Below are 13,645 nucleotides of genomic sequence, written 5' to 3' on the forward strand. Positions count from 1 at the left end.
CAACATGTAACAATATAAAATTATAAAATATCATTAATGCGTTACATCAACTGCCTTTGTTGTCCTGTTGGGGGTAAGGGCTGCACAAAACAGTGAGAGCTTAATTTACGGATACAGAAAGTTCCATTCAAGCACAGGATACACAGTAGATAACAGATACGTACTACTATAGTTTATATAAACAAGCTGCTGTGTAGCCATGGGGGCAGCCATTCAAGCACAGGATACACAGTAGATAACAGATAAGTACTACTATAGTTTATATAAACAAGCTGCTGTGTAGCCATGGGGGCAGCCATTCAACCACAGGATACACAGTAGATAACAGATAAGTACTACTATAGTTTATATAAACAAGCTGCTGTGTAGCCATGGGGCAGCCATTCAAGCACAGGATACACAGTAGATAACAGATAAGTACTACTATAAGTTTATATAAACAAGCTGCTGTGTAGCCATGGGGCAGCCATTTAAGCACAGGATCAACAGTAGATAACAGATAAGTACTACTATAGTTTATATAAACAAGCTGCTGTGTAGCCATGGGGGGCAGCCATTCAAGCACAGGATACACAGTAAATAACAGATAAGTACTACTATAGTTTAGCGATGCACCAAATGCACTATTTTGGATTCGGCCGAATACTGAACCTAATCCGAACCCTAATTTGCATATGCAAATTAGGGGTGGAAAGGGGAAAACATTTTTTACTTTCTTGTTTTTTGACAAAAAGTCACGAGATTTCCCTCCCCACCCCTAATTTGCATATGCAAATTAGGATTCGGATTCGGTTCGGCCTGGCAGAAGGATTCAGCCGAATCCTGCTTAAAAAGGCCGAATCCTGGCCGAATCCCGAACCGAATCCTGGATTCGGTGCATCCCTACTATAGTTTATATAAACAAGCTGCTGTGTAGCCATGGGAGTGGCCATTCAAGCACAGGATACACAGTAGATATCAGATAAGTACTACTATAGTTTATATAAAAAAGCTGCTGTGTAGCCATGGGAGCGGCCATTCAAGCACAGGATACACAGTAGATAGCAGATAAGTACTACTATAGTTTATATAAACAAGCTGCTGTGTAGCCATGGGGGCAGCCATTCAAGCACAGGATATACAGTAGATAGCAGATAAGTACTACTATAGTTTATATAAACAAGCTGCTGTGTAGCCATGGGGCAGCCATTCAAGCACAGGATACACAGTAGATAACAGATAAGTACTACTATAGTTTATATAAACAAGCTGCTGTGTAGCCATGGGGGCAGCCATTCAAGCACAGGATACACAGTAGATAACAGATAAGTACTACTATAGTTTATATAAACAAGCTGCTGTGTAGCCATGGGGGCAGCCATTCAAGCACAGGATACACAGTAGATAACAGATAAGTACTACTATAGTTTATATAAACAAGCTGCTGTGTAGACATGGGGGCAGCCATTCAAGCACATGATACACAGTAGATAACAGATAAGTACTACTATAGTTTATATAAACAAGCTGCTGCGTAGCCATGGGGGCAGTCATTCCAGCACAGGATACACAGTAGATAACAGATAAATACTACTATAGTTTATATAAACAAGCTGCTGTGTAGTCAGTATATCGTATGTTGCTCTTATGTTCATTTAAACGGGTTTTAATACCCCTGAACATAAGCGCAACATACACAATTATAATCCGGAGAAAGAAAAAATGAGGAAACAAGAAAATATATCTGGTGCAAAACATTTTTATTGTGCAAAACATACGGTAGCCCAAATAAGATGGACTGTATTGGAACAAATCAAGTTACCTAGAGGTGGCAATATTAGCCAGCAATTACTAAGGAGGAAGTGACATGGACCCAACGAGTAGATTCTCTTTCTCCTCAGGGACTAAGTGAAAGTTTTAACCTAAGATGTTTTTATAGATATTATGTATCTTTTGAATGTTACGTTGTAACAATGGTTTTAAATTATGTTATATTGTATTTATTGTTGCATTTTTCAGATAAGGAAATATGAGGTCTGCTTTTGAATCCAGATTGTTTGTCACCTTTATACGGATAAATGGAAAATCACATGGGACTTTATACTGACTACATGGCGAAGTAGTAGTAATGTGTGTAGTAGTAATGTAATGTGTGTGTAGTAGTAATGTGTGTGTAGTAGTAATGTGTGTGTAGTAGTAATGTGTGTAGTAGTAATGTGTGTAGTAGTAATGTGTGTTGCACCTGAAGAAGGGATTGGTCCCCAAAAGCTTGTGCTTCTAATACTTATTTAAATAAATGTGTGAAAGGCATTGCCTGGCTGAGCTGGTGTACTTCTTCCCTATTTGGAACCTGTTGTTGTGTTGGGCTTGGAAGCAGCCTGGGATATGGACGCACCCAGCAATAAGAAGTAAGTGGTGCGCTGCAAATTAAAAGGTGTAGTTGAACTTAAATGTGGAGAGCTTTGACATCCAGGAAGTGCTGAATGGAAAGTGAAAGTAATTGCTGGCCCTGCGCGGCAGGCAATATTTGAGTGAACCCTTTAAGAAAAAAAAAATTTTGGATTGATTTGAAATGGACTTTTATTATACAGATTTTTATGTCTGGGCAAAGTGCCACACAAGACAGGCTAGTAAGCCAGCCCCCTCCGTGGCACCATCCCTCCACCCCCAGCAGCAGCAGCCGCCAGGTAATATTCACTAAAGCTTCAAATGAATAAATCAGAATAATAAATTGCACTCAGATTTCACTTATATGTTCATTTTCTGGAATGTGGGCAGCCGACTGGATTTCCTTGTGGCTCAGTACCATCTGTGCTCTGCAGAATTAAATGCACCACTGACCTGTTACAAACAGGCTGACAGATTGAATTCATCTTCATTCCACTTAGTAGGCAGAAGATAAAATTGCTTCTTTCTTTACGAGGACACAGGGGCACAACAGGGATAATTATATTTACATGGATCCTCGGCAATCACTGAATAAGAGCTCGGCTGAAACCACCGTATAAATGGGAAGCCTTTGCCGGTCTCTCTCTCTCCTGGCGACATTCTGTCCTATCTATTCCTATTTACATTAACCCAATCGCACACGCCCATTCATATTAACCCAATCGCACACGCCCATTCACACTCACCGGCTCCATGTGAGGCCTGAAGATTGTAAAATACAGAAGATAGAGAAAATACACTTAGAACCAGTATATAGGCAAGCAGTCAGCAGGAGAGTGTATCTTTAAAGAAGAAGGAAAAGTACCAAAGTAATTTATTGCCAATAGATTAGCCACAATAGTGCAAGCTATAACACTATATTTATTCTATAGAATGCTTTACTATACCTGATTAAACAACTCTTGAAGCTCTCTCTCTGTTTGTTTAGGATAGCAGCTGCCATATTAGCTTGGTGTGACATCACTTCCTGCCTTAAGGTGGCCATAGACATAACAATTACGATCTGTCTTGGAAAAGATCTTTCCAAGAAAGATTGTTTGTTTCAATACACACGTGTAGAGCGGAATCGTCAGATATACAGATAGAAACAATAGAAATCTACCTGTATCTGATGATTTAGCACTAACAATGGATGATGTTTGGGTGCCTTTGAAGCCCGATCGATGAGCCGAATGATATCCAAGTCTTCTGCCGTTATCGGTCGGCTCATTTTCCACCATACATGCACCGAATATCTTACGAAAAAAATTTTTTACGATGTTATCTGTGCGTCTATGGCCACCTTTAGTCTCTCCCTGCTCACTCATAGCTCTGGGCTCACATTACAGCAGGGAGGGGGGAAAAGGGAGGGGGAGAGGAGCAAACTGGGCATGCTCAAGCCCAAGCCCTGGAGCTTTATGCTGAAAACAGGAAGTCTGATACAGAAGACCATGTGTACACAATAGAAGGAAAGAAATTAGGTGTTTCTTTTGACAGAGGACTCAGAGCAGCATTATTTTGAAGGTTTACTGGTGTATTTATATAGACCTTTCTGATAAGCTTACTTAGTTTAAGCCTTTCCTTCTTCTTTAATATATTTCACCAGTCACTTTATGGTACAAATGAAAGCACTGAACCCCATTCACCTTGCCCCTTAGTCAGCATATAATTCATATAATTCATGGTACAGCACTCTGAGCATTATCCAAACATCTACAAAGTATATCTGCAAGAGAGCACTCCTAGCTAGTGATGGGCGAATCTGACACATTTAGCTTCGCCGAAAAGCATTGAAGTCTAGCGACAATTTTTTTCACCTGTTGAGTATATGGGCATCATTTTCATGGCAAAACTTGGCGAAAAGCCCCAAGTGCGGAAGAGAAAGTCCCGGGTGGAGTTGAAGGCAGCGCTGGAGAAATGGCCTGGGTGATGATTGCAGCTAGGGTTGCCACCTGGCCGGTATTTTACTGGCCTGGCTGGTAAAAATGATGACTGATCCCAAAGTTATTAATAGGGAAAAAAGTTAAATATATAGGAAGGCCGGTAGAAAAGGTGGCAACCCTAATTGCATCATAGCCCGGTGCCTGCGAAGTGTCCGGTTTATTTGGCCTTGTTACTCGCAGGGAGTGACGTGACTGTGTAGTTCTCTCTCCATAGGGCACATTGCACATAAAGAAGAACTTCCCCGGACTGCGCTAACTGGCGATTTCACGGCGCTGGCGCAAAAGTGGCCGGTTTATTTGTCCTTGTCAATCGCAGGGAGGGAGTTTATGAGCCAACCTGCTTCCAAATTCCCATGGCAGTGCCTTTGTACCTGGGGTTATAGGGAAACCTTACAAATACAGACAAAGGTGCTGGAATGTTAATTGGAGCAGGAATATGTGAGGCGCTACTCTTCTGTTCTTTTGCGCCAGCGCCGTGAAATCGCCAGTCACTCCCTGCGAGTGACAAAGCCAAATAAACCGGACACTTCGCAGGCACCGGGCTACACTGAAATCATCACCCGGCCATTTCTCTAGTGCTGCCTTCAACTCCACCCGGAACTTTCTCTTCCACACTTGGGGCTTCGGGAAGGCCGCCAGGCCCAGCACAATCTCTTCGCCTGAACCGCGGGGGGCTTTGCCGGACCCCACCGAACATTTGATTTTCCCTGGTGTCCATGAGCAAGCCGGCAGCCACGCTTCCCCCAATGTTGTGAACGGACAGATGAGGCTGGGCTTCTCGGGGGGGACACTGTCAGTAGAATAGCCAGGAGGAGAAATCAAGCGCCGCATAATGGATGGTCGCCCTTTCTGTAGAGGACAGGAAGCGGAGTTTCTGTAATAAAGGCTTTGCTATTTTAAAAATTAATTTGTCTTGGTGTTTTTTTTTCGATGTGTACTAACGAATTTTTTTTAATTTTTTTTTGATGTTACTGGTCCTTTAAGAATCGGGTTCCAGTGCAGAATTCTGCTTGAGCAGCACTATTAACTGATGTGTTTTGAAAAAAAACATGTTTTCCCATGACAGTATCCCTTTAAATCCCAGAGTAGAAGCTGCTGGGGAAACGTCTAAATCTAGTCTGCAATCACAAAGGTGGATCCACTTCACTTTACATTCCTAAGTGTCCCTGGCACATTGTGGTGCGGCTCGTTGTGGTATCTCTGGAAACAGTGTTATAGCTCCGGTGACCTGCTCTGGAGCCTTTTAATAAGTAACAAGCCCGGCTCATCTCCATTTTACATTGCAGAGATTTAGTGCCATTTAAACCCACGAATGCTGAGAATGTGCATGTGTGAAACTGCCTTTTATTGCTGTGAAATAATTAACCTTTTTTGCTGAGTTAACAAACACCCAGAGGCTGAGCTTTATTCTCCAATTTTCATGTACACAATGTGCCCAGAACTTGACATTAATGTACAGGAATTCCATTCACACCCTTAATGGGGGTTACAGAAAGAAAGAAGAGTTAATTCTTAAAGGGACAGTTCAGCGTGAAAATAAAAACTGGGTAAATAGATAGACTGTGCAAAATAAAAAAAAATTTTGTAATATAGTTAGTTAGGCACAAATGTAATGTATAAAGCCTGGAGTGACTGGGTGTGTAACATAATAGCCAGAACACTACTTCCTGCTTTTCAGATAACTTGAAGGGAGGCCACATGGGACATAATTGTTTAGTGAGTTTGTAATTGATCCTCAGCATTCAGCTCGGATTCAAAAGCAACAGATATGACCAATGTGGCCCCCCCCCCAAGTCTCTGATTGGTTACTGCCTGATAACCAATCAGTGTAAAAGTAGTGAAAAGCAGGAAGTAGTGTTCTGGCTATTATGTTACACATGCAGTCACTCTAGCCTTTATACAATACATTTTTGGCTAACTATATTAGAAACATTTTTTATTTTGCACACCCTATCTATTTACCCAGTTTTTATTTTTACACTGAACAATTCCTTTAAAGCTATAGTTAGGCTGGGCCCTCCAGCTGTTATTAAACTTCAACTTCCTTCATCCCCTCAACAGCCTTTGGGTGGATTAAGTGAGACCACAGCCAAACCACTTAATCCTCATCTTAATCCACTTTAGGTCCAGTTCTCTGGGGGAGCAGGACTCACTATGATTGCACATCTCTGTATCCGTTGTACATTGCAAATTTCTGACTCATGACGGGATCATCCTGTAAAACCAGGTGAAATATGTCAGTGAGTCAGAGCCCAAGTTTGCTATTTGCAGATGAGATTTTTTTTTTATTAAATGAGAACTAATCCCTAAAAATGAATATGGCTAATGGCTATACTGAATTTACTGCATCAGCCTTAAGTTTCAGCTTGTCAATAGCAGCAATGATCCAGGACTTCAAACTTGTCACAGGGGGTCACCATCTTGGAAAGTGTCTGTGACACTCACATGCTCAGTGGGCTCTGAGCAGCTGTTGAGAAGCTAAGCTTAGGGCTCGTCACTAATTATCCAGCAGAAAATGAGGTTGGTCTGTAATATAAGCTGATGCTACAGGGCTGATTATTAAATTCTGATGCTAATTGCACTGGTTTCTGTGCTGCCATGTAGTAATTATCTGTATTAATTTATTATATTGTGACATTTCTATTCTATGTGTACTGTATATTGTGAGTGGGTCCCTAAGCTCAGTAAGTGACAGCAGCACAGAGCATGTGCAGTGAATCAGCAGAAGATGGGGAGCTACTGGGGCATCTTTGGAGACACAGATCTTTACTGCTAAAGGGTTGTGGTTGCCTTGGGCTGGTACAGAAGCACAAAACATCATGTACAACATTTCTAACCTACTTCTTTAGTTAAGCTTTAATGCTAGTGTCACACCAGAGGGATCTTGGGCTGTGGAGAAACACAGGCTATGAATCCATTCCCCTGCTGCTCCTCTTTTGCTGTGCTGCCTGCACCCGGAAACATTACCTCCGCTCACATGCAGACAGACTTGGCAGATATCAGAACAGAAACCTCTGTGCCTGTCTGCATCCGAGCGGAGGTAATTTTTCAGGTACAGACAACACTGAAAATAAGAGCAGCAGGGGAACGGATACGTGGCCTATGGAGAAACACAGTATGGTGTGGCCCTAACCTAAGGCTCCCACTCAGATCCCCTGCCTGCACCCGGAAGCATTGTCTTACCTCTAGTGCAGGCTGACATGGCGGATCTCGGAGAAAAAAAACACGAGAGTTTACATTTCACAACCAATATCCGCTGCAGCCGAGCAGAGACAATGCTTCCAGGAGCAGGAACATCCATCAGGACAACAGCAGCGGAGAAACAGCTTCTTTCCACCTAGTCTGACCCCAGCCTAGTTCATTATATATATACCCATCAATCTGCATTTGGCGGATGGTTTCTCCACCTTGACATGAATCGCCTCTTCCAGCGGTCTTCTTTATCCAAGATTTGGACCTTGCTATCTTCAAAGGAGTGTCCCGTGTCTTTTAGATGTAGAAAGCCGAGTCTTGCCCTGTAGAGGTCGCCCTCCAATGCTGAGCCATTAGCTTGGTGAGAAGTTGTTTTGTCTCCCCGATGTATAGATCAGTGCACTCCTCGCTACACTGGACTCCGTATACCACATTGCTTTGTTTTTCTTTAGGCGTTGAATCCTTTGGGTGTACCAGTTTTTGTCTCAGTGTGTTGCTAGGTTTGAACAACACAGGGACGTAGTGTTTGTTGAAGATACCCTTCTAAGTTCCTCCGACACTCCAGCTACATATGGGATCACTATGTTTTGCCTACTATGTGTCTCCAGGAGGTTATTTATTTTGGTGTTCCTGTTGGGCTTGGTCGCTGCTGTTTTAACAAAGGCCCAGTCTGGGTAGCCACACGCTTTCAAAGCTCCTCTAAGATGTTTATGCTCTTGTCCTATTGCAACAACCTGAACAAATAGGTAACGTGCAGATATGAAGAATTCTACAAGTGCTGAGCATGTGCCCGAATCTGAAGCGCAGTCAGCATAGCAGTCGCTCTTTAACAGATATAGGTTAAGTCTAAAGGAGCAGTTTGCCTTTATGGTTTTAGTATTTTATAGAATCCTCCAATTCCTAGCAACTTTTTAAAATAGTCTTCATTTTTGTAATTTCTGCACCATTCCCATGGAGGTGCCAAAAAAATGATTGCTCTCTCAGAGGCTAAACTTTTATTATTGCTAAAAATAATTAAAAAGGATTTTGTGATACTTTGCACAGCTGTGGGGCACAGGCACCATGGCATATAGTAGCCACCACAAGGGGGGCAGGTCAAATTGCGTGTCAGATGCTGCAAAGACCTTAAATTTATAAAACTGGTGGAAGAATGGATAGAAGTAAAGGCTAAACACACTTGTATGACTGAGGCATTGCTACTCAAGGCTCAAGAAGCGCCAGTGCTCCTTGTGAAACAAGCTTTTAAGTGCAACGGGGGAGACTTCATTCAGGCCACATATGAACAGCCTCCCATATACTCTTGGAAATGTTTTTGGTGGTCGCCTTTTGAAGGCTGGAATGCAAAAGGAACTAGGACATTTTCTTGGTGCAGTTGAGGTACAACCATCAGTGCTCTGACTAGGTCCAAGGGTATGAAGTGATGTCTTCATTCAGAACAAACGAAGGAATGGTTCTGAATGCCACCAGATCAGAGTGAAAGACCAGGACAACACAGGACACTGAATTTGGATATTTTTCCCTGAGGTGATTGCGATTAGGAACGCTACCTTCTAGGAAAGCCATGGAATGGGGACAGACACCAGTTCTGCATTTGTGGTCACCAGATTGAAGAATCATGCAGGTTGAGGCCATTGCACTGTCCCCTCTTGATCTTCTTGATGATCTTCTCATATCCACTGGTTCAAGATGTTCCCTTGCACCTCTCATTGGGAAATATGGGCATAAGGAACAGCCCCCATGGACCCCAACACCTTTATAGCAAACCTGTGGCAGATGGGCACCTGAGATCAAGAAGGGGGCAAACAAGAGAATGAATATGAAAGTTCTTGACTCTGGGAAAGAAATGTGCCTGTGCCCTGGCGGTGATGAAAGAATGCCCATCTTGAACGGACGGACGACAGAAGGTATGCTGGGAAGTTTGAGATCCAACACCAGTCTTTGGGATCCATGCGCCTTTGGCACGATACAGAGATCTAAATTAAACACTTTGAATCGCTCCTTCAGAGGAATGGGGGAAATTACTTTTTCTCATAGCACCTTGAGAATGATTGAACGGAAGGCAGAATGCTCAAGCATTCAAATATGGGGAAGGACTCAAATTCTAGGTGGCACCCTAAGGACACTATATCGCGTACCCAAGAGTCGTGAGCTGAAGCAAAGCATCTTGAAAATTAACAACCTGCCACTAATGGGAGACCACATTGCACAGACGGCTGGCTTTCATGCACAGGTGGATTTGTTGGAAACCTTAGGCTGGCAGCATTATCCCTGCTCAAAATTTAAACGTGTGTTTTGTTTCCAGGAGTTGAGGAGAAATCCCTGTTGAAGAAAAGTTCACGGGCCAACGAAAAAAAGCACCCATGGTAGAGGGAAGCGTGAGGTCTAGTCTTCTTTGAAGAAAGGCCAGATGACTAGAGCTTGAGCCATAAAGATTTGCAAATTGATGCCGGGGCATCCATTAAGGAGAGAGGTAGAAGTGGCAGTTCATAACAGGTAAAACACCATTGTATTAGACAGGGTTTATGGGTTATGTTCTAAGTAATCCGTGCCTGGTCTCCTATATCCCATCTTGAATGGCTGCCCTCATGACATTATCTACTGTGTATCCTGTGCTTGAATGGCTGCCCCCATGGCTACACAGCAGTTTGTTTATATAAACTATAGTAGTACTTATCTGTTATCTACTGTGTATCCTGTGCTTGAATGGCTGCCCCCATGGCTACACAGCAGTTTGTTTATATAAACTATAGTAGTACTTATCTGTTATCTACTGTGTATCCTGTGCTTGAATGGCTGCCCCCATGGCTACACAGCAGCTTGTTTATATAAACTATAGTAGTACTTATCTGTTATCTACTGTGTATTCTGTGCTTGAATGGTTCCCCCCATGGCTACACAGCAGTTTGTTTATATAAACTATAGTAGTACTTATCTGTTATCTACTGTGTATCCTGTGCTTGAATGGCTGCCCCCATGGCTACACAGCAGCTTGTTTATATAAACTATAGTAGTACTTATCTGTTATCTACTGTGTATTCTGTGCTTGAATGGCTGCCCCCATGGCTACACAGCAGCTTGTTTATATAAACTATAGTAGTACTTATCTGTTATCTACTGTGTATTCTGTGCTTGAATGGCTGCCCCCATGGCTACACAGCAGCTTGTTTATATAAACTATAGTAGTACTTATCTGTTATCTACTGTGTATCCTGTGCTTGAATGGCTGCCCCCATGGCTACACAGCAGCTTGTTTATATAAACTATAGTAGAGTTTCTGAAGCAAACACACCAGTTTTACCAGTGCTGGGCACCAGTACATTATATTTTAATTACTTCGATACACTTTCAGTGTTTGTTATTATTTTTCCTTTAAGCAAAAAAAAAAAAAAAACCCCCAATACCCTGAATTGTATAATGGATTTTTAGCTTTCACATTTAAATTGCCTAGACTAATAGCAGGTTCAGCTTGGTGTTAATTGCACAATGCAACTTACACTGTGAGGCTGGAAACCAATTAAAAGCATAACAATGTATAAGAATAAATAGCAGTGCTATTGCTGCACATGTTTAACCATTTGGGGAACAAATAAATGCCAGAGTAGCAGGTACCATAGCTAGAACTAGTTCTCTCTCAGGGTGGCCACAGCATTTGCCTGGTGATTTAGAACAAGATCTGCAACATCAAGAAGATTCAGATAAATACTTACAGGATTATAGCGGATTTTAAAAAAATAGATGAATTTGGCAAAGCTGCCATTTTATTATTTTTAGTATCCTTGTTTATGCATGTTCCTCCTAGTGTGGCTTCTTCAGTTCAGCTTCTTAGTGACCTTTAAAGGGGTGGTTCACCTTAAAGTTAACTTTTAGTATGTTATAGAATAGCCAATTCTACGGCATTATTTAATTGGTCTTCATTATTTATAGTTTTTGAATTATGTGCCTTCTTCTAACTCTTTCCAGCTGTCAAAAGGGGTCACGGACCCCATTCTTAAAAATAAATATGTATGGTTACTGCTACTTTTTATTTCTCATCTTTCTATTCACACTACGGCCTCTTATTCAAATCAATGCATTGTTGCTAGGGTAATTTGGGCCCTAGCAACCAGAGTGCTGAAATTGCAAAATGGAGAGCTGTTGAATAAAAAGCTAAATAACTCAAAAACACAAATAATAAAAAATGAAAGCAAATTGCCTCAGAATATCACTCAATAAGCCAGTGATCCCCAACCAATGGCTCACAAGCAACATGTTCCTCAGCGACCCCTTGGATGTTGCTCCCAGTGGCCTCAAAGCAGGTGCTTATATTCGGATTTCTGTCTTTGGACCAAGTTTTTGTTGCATAAACCAGTTGCCAAACAGAACCTCCTGTAGGCTGCCAGTCCACATATGGGCTACCAATAGCCAATCACAGCCCTTACTTGGCAACCCCAGAGATTTTTTTTCATGCTTGTGCTCCCAACTCTTTTGACAATTAAATGTGGCTCACGGGTAAAGAAAGTTTGGAGATCATACTAAAAGTTAACTCAAAGTTGAACAACCCCTTTAAATTAAGTATTAATAAATTTAGTAGGGGTGCAAACTATTTGGCAACTCCTACAGAATACATCATTGGACCCTGGGCAGTTGCTCCCCAACACTTTCTACAAATGAATGTAGCTCTCACAGATAAATATTGGGGACCCCTGGTATACAGTAGGGACTCAGCGCTAGCACAGAGCCCATTCTTCTTTAAAGGCAACTACATTAAACTTCAATACCAACTGTGAGCTGGCTGGTGGATAATAGGGATGCACAGAATACAGTATTCGGCCTTTTTCAGCAGGATTCAGATTCGGCCGAACCCGTGCTTGAACGAATAAATTCTTACATTCTATATGCAAATTAGGTGGCGGGAAGGGAAATCACGACTTTTTGGCACAAATCAAGAAAGTCATTTTTTATGCACTTTTTCCATTCCAACCCCTAATTTGCATATGAAATTTAGGATTCGGACGCATCTTTCACCAAAGATTCGGGGATTCAGCTGAATAAAAAAAATAGTGGATTTGGTGCTTCCCTAGTAGAGAATATCCAGCTTCAGCTAGTCTGCCTCCTTTCAAAATCTATGAAATAAGAAAAAAATAAAATGAGGGGTTTAGCGTAGCCAAGAAATCCATCAACTATAAAACAGGAAACATTTCCCAGTCTGCAGAACATCATATTTAAAGGTGAAATGACAGAAATGAGGAGTCGCCACCCACATAATTCCTATGCAGAACACTCAACACATTCCAAAAAGCTCTGCTTATAGAAAAGCATTTTATAAACAGGAGACACATTAGAGTCCTGGCAGTGGGTCGGGTACCCGTGGGTTACCCGCAAAAACCTGTGATACCTTGCGGGTAGAAGTTCCACGTGCGGCTATAGACTCGTGTCAGCCCACGAGTCTTCTCAATATCGATTTTTACTCCTTTTTTCTGACCACGCCTACTTCCAACAAGGTCATTTCCGGTGTACAATGAAAGTACTTCCTGATTCTTGATGGTCAGCGGGTCGCAGGTCCGGGTTGCGGATAAGGTACTTGTGGGTCGGGTAGCGGGGTAAGAATGCGGGTTGTGGGTCCGGGTTGCGCATTGCAGGTACAGGTCGGCACAGGTTCCAAAAACTAGACCCGCGCAGGACTCTTAACACATATACATATATCCACGTTTTAAATTTACTGTTAAAGTACAGGTATGGGATCAGTTATCTGGAAACCCGTTATGCAGAGCGCTTCGAATTACGGAATGGCTGTCTCTCTTAGACTCCATTTTTTTCCTAATAATTCCGATTTTTTAAAATGAATAAAATAATAATAATAATAAAACAGTACCTTGTACTTGATCCCAACTAAGATATAATTAATCTTTATTGGAAGCAAAACCAGCCTATTGGGTTTATTTAATGTTTACATGATTTTCTAGTAGACTTAAGGTATGAATATCTAAATTACATAAAGATCCATGATCCGGAAAACCCCAGGTCCCGAGCATTCTGGATAACAGGTCCCATACCTGTACTTGTCTTTATTAAAATGAAACCCCATTGAGTATTTCCAATAACTGATAATATTTTATCTGTCAAAG

Source organism: Xenopus laevis, chromosome 5S (genome assembly GCF_017654675.1).
Source record: "Xenopus laevis strain J_2021 chromosome 5S, Xenopus_laevis_v10.1, whole genome shotgun sequence".
NCBI classification, from domain to species: domain Eukaryota; kingdom Metazoa; phylum Chordata; class Amphibia; order Anura; family Pipidae; genus Xenopus; species Xenopus laevis.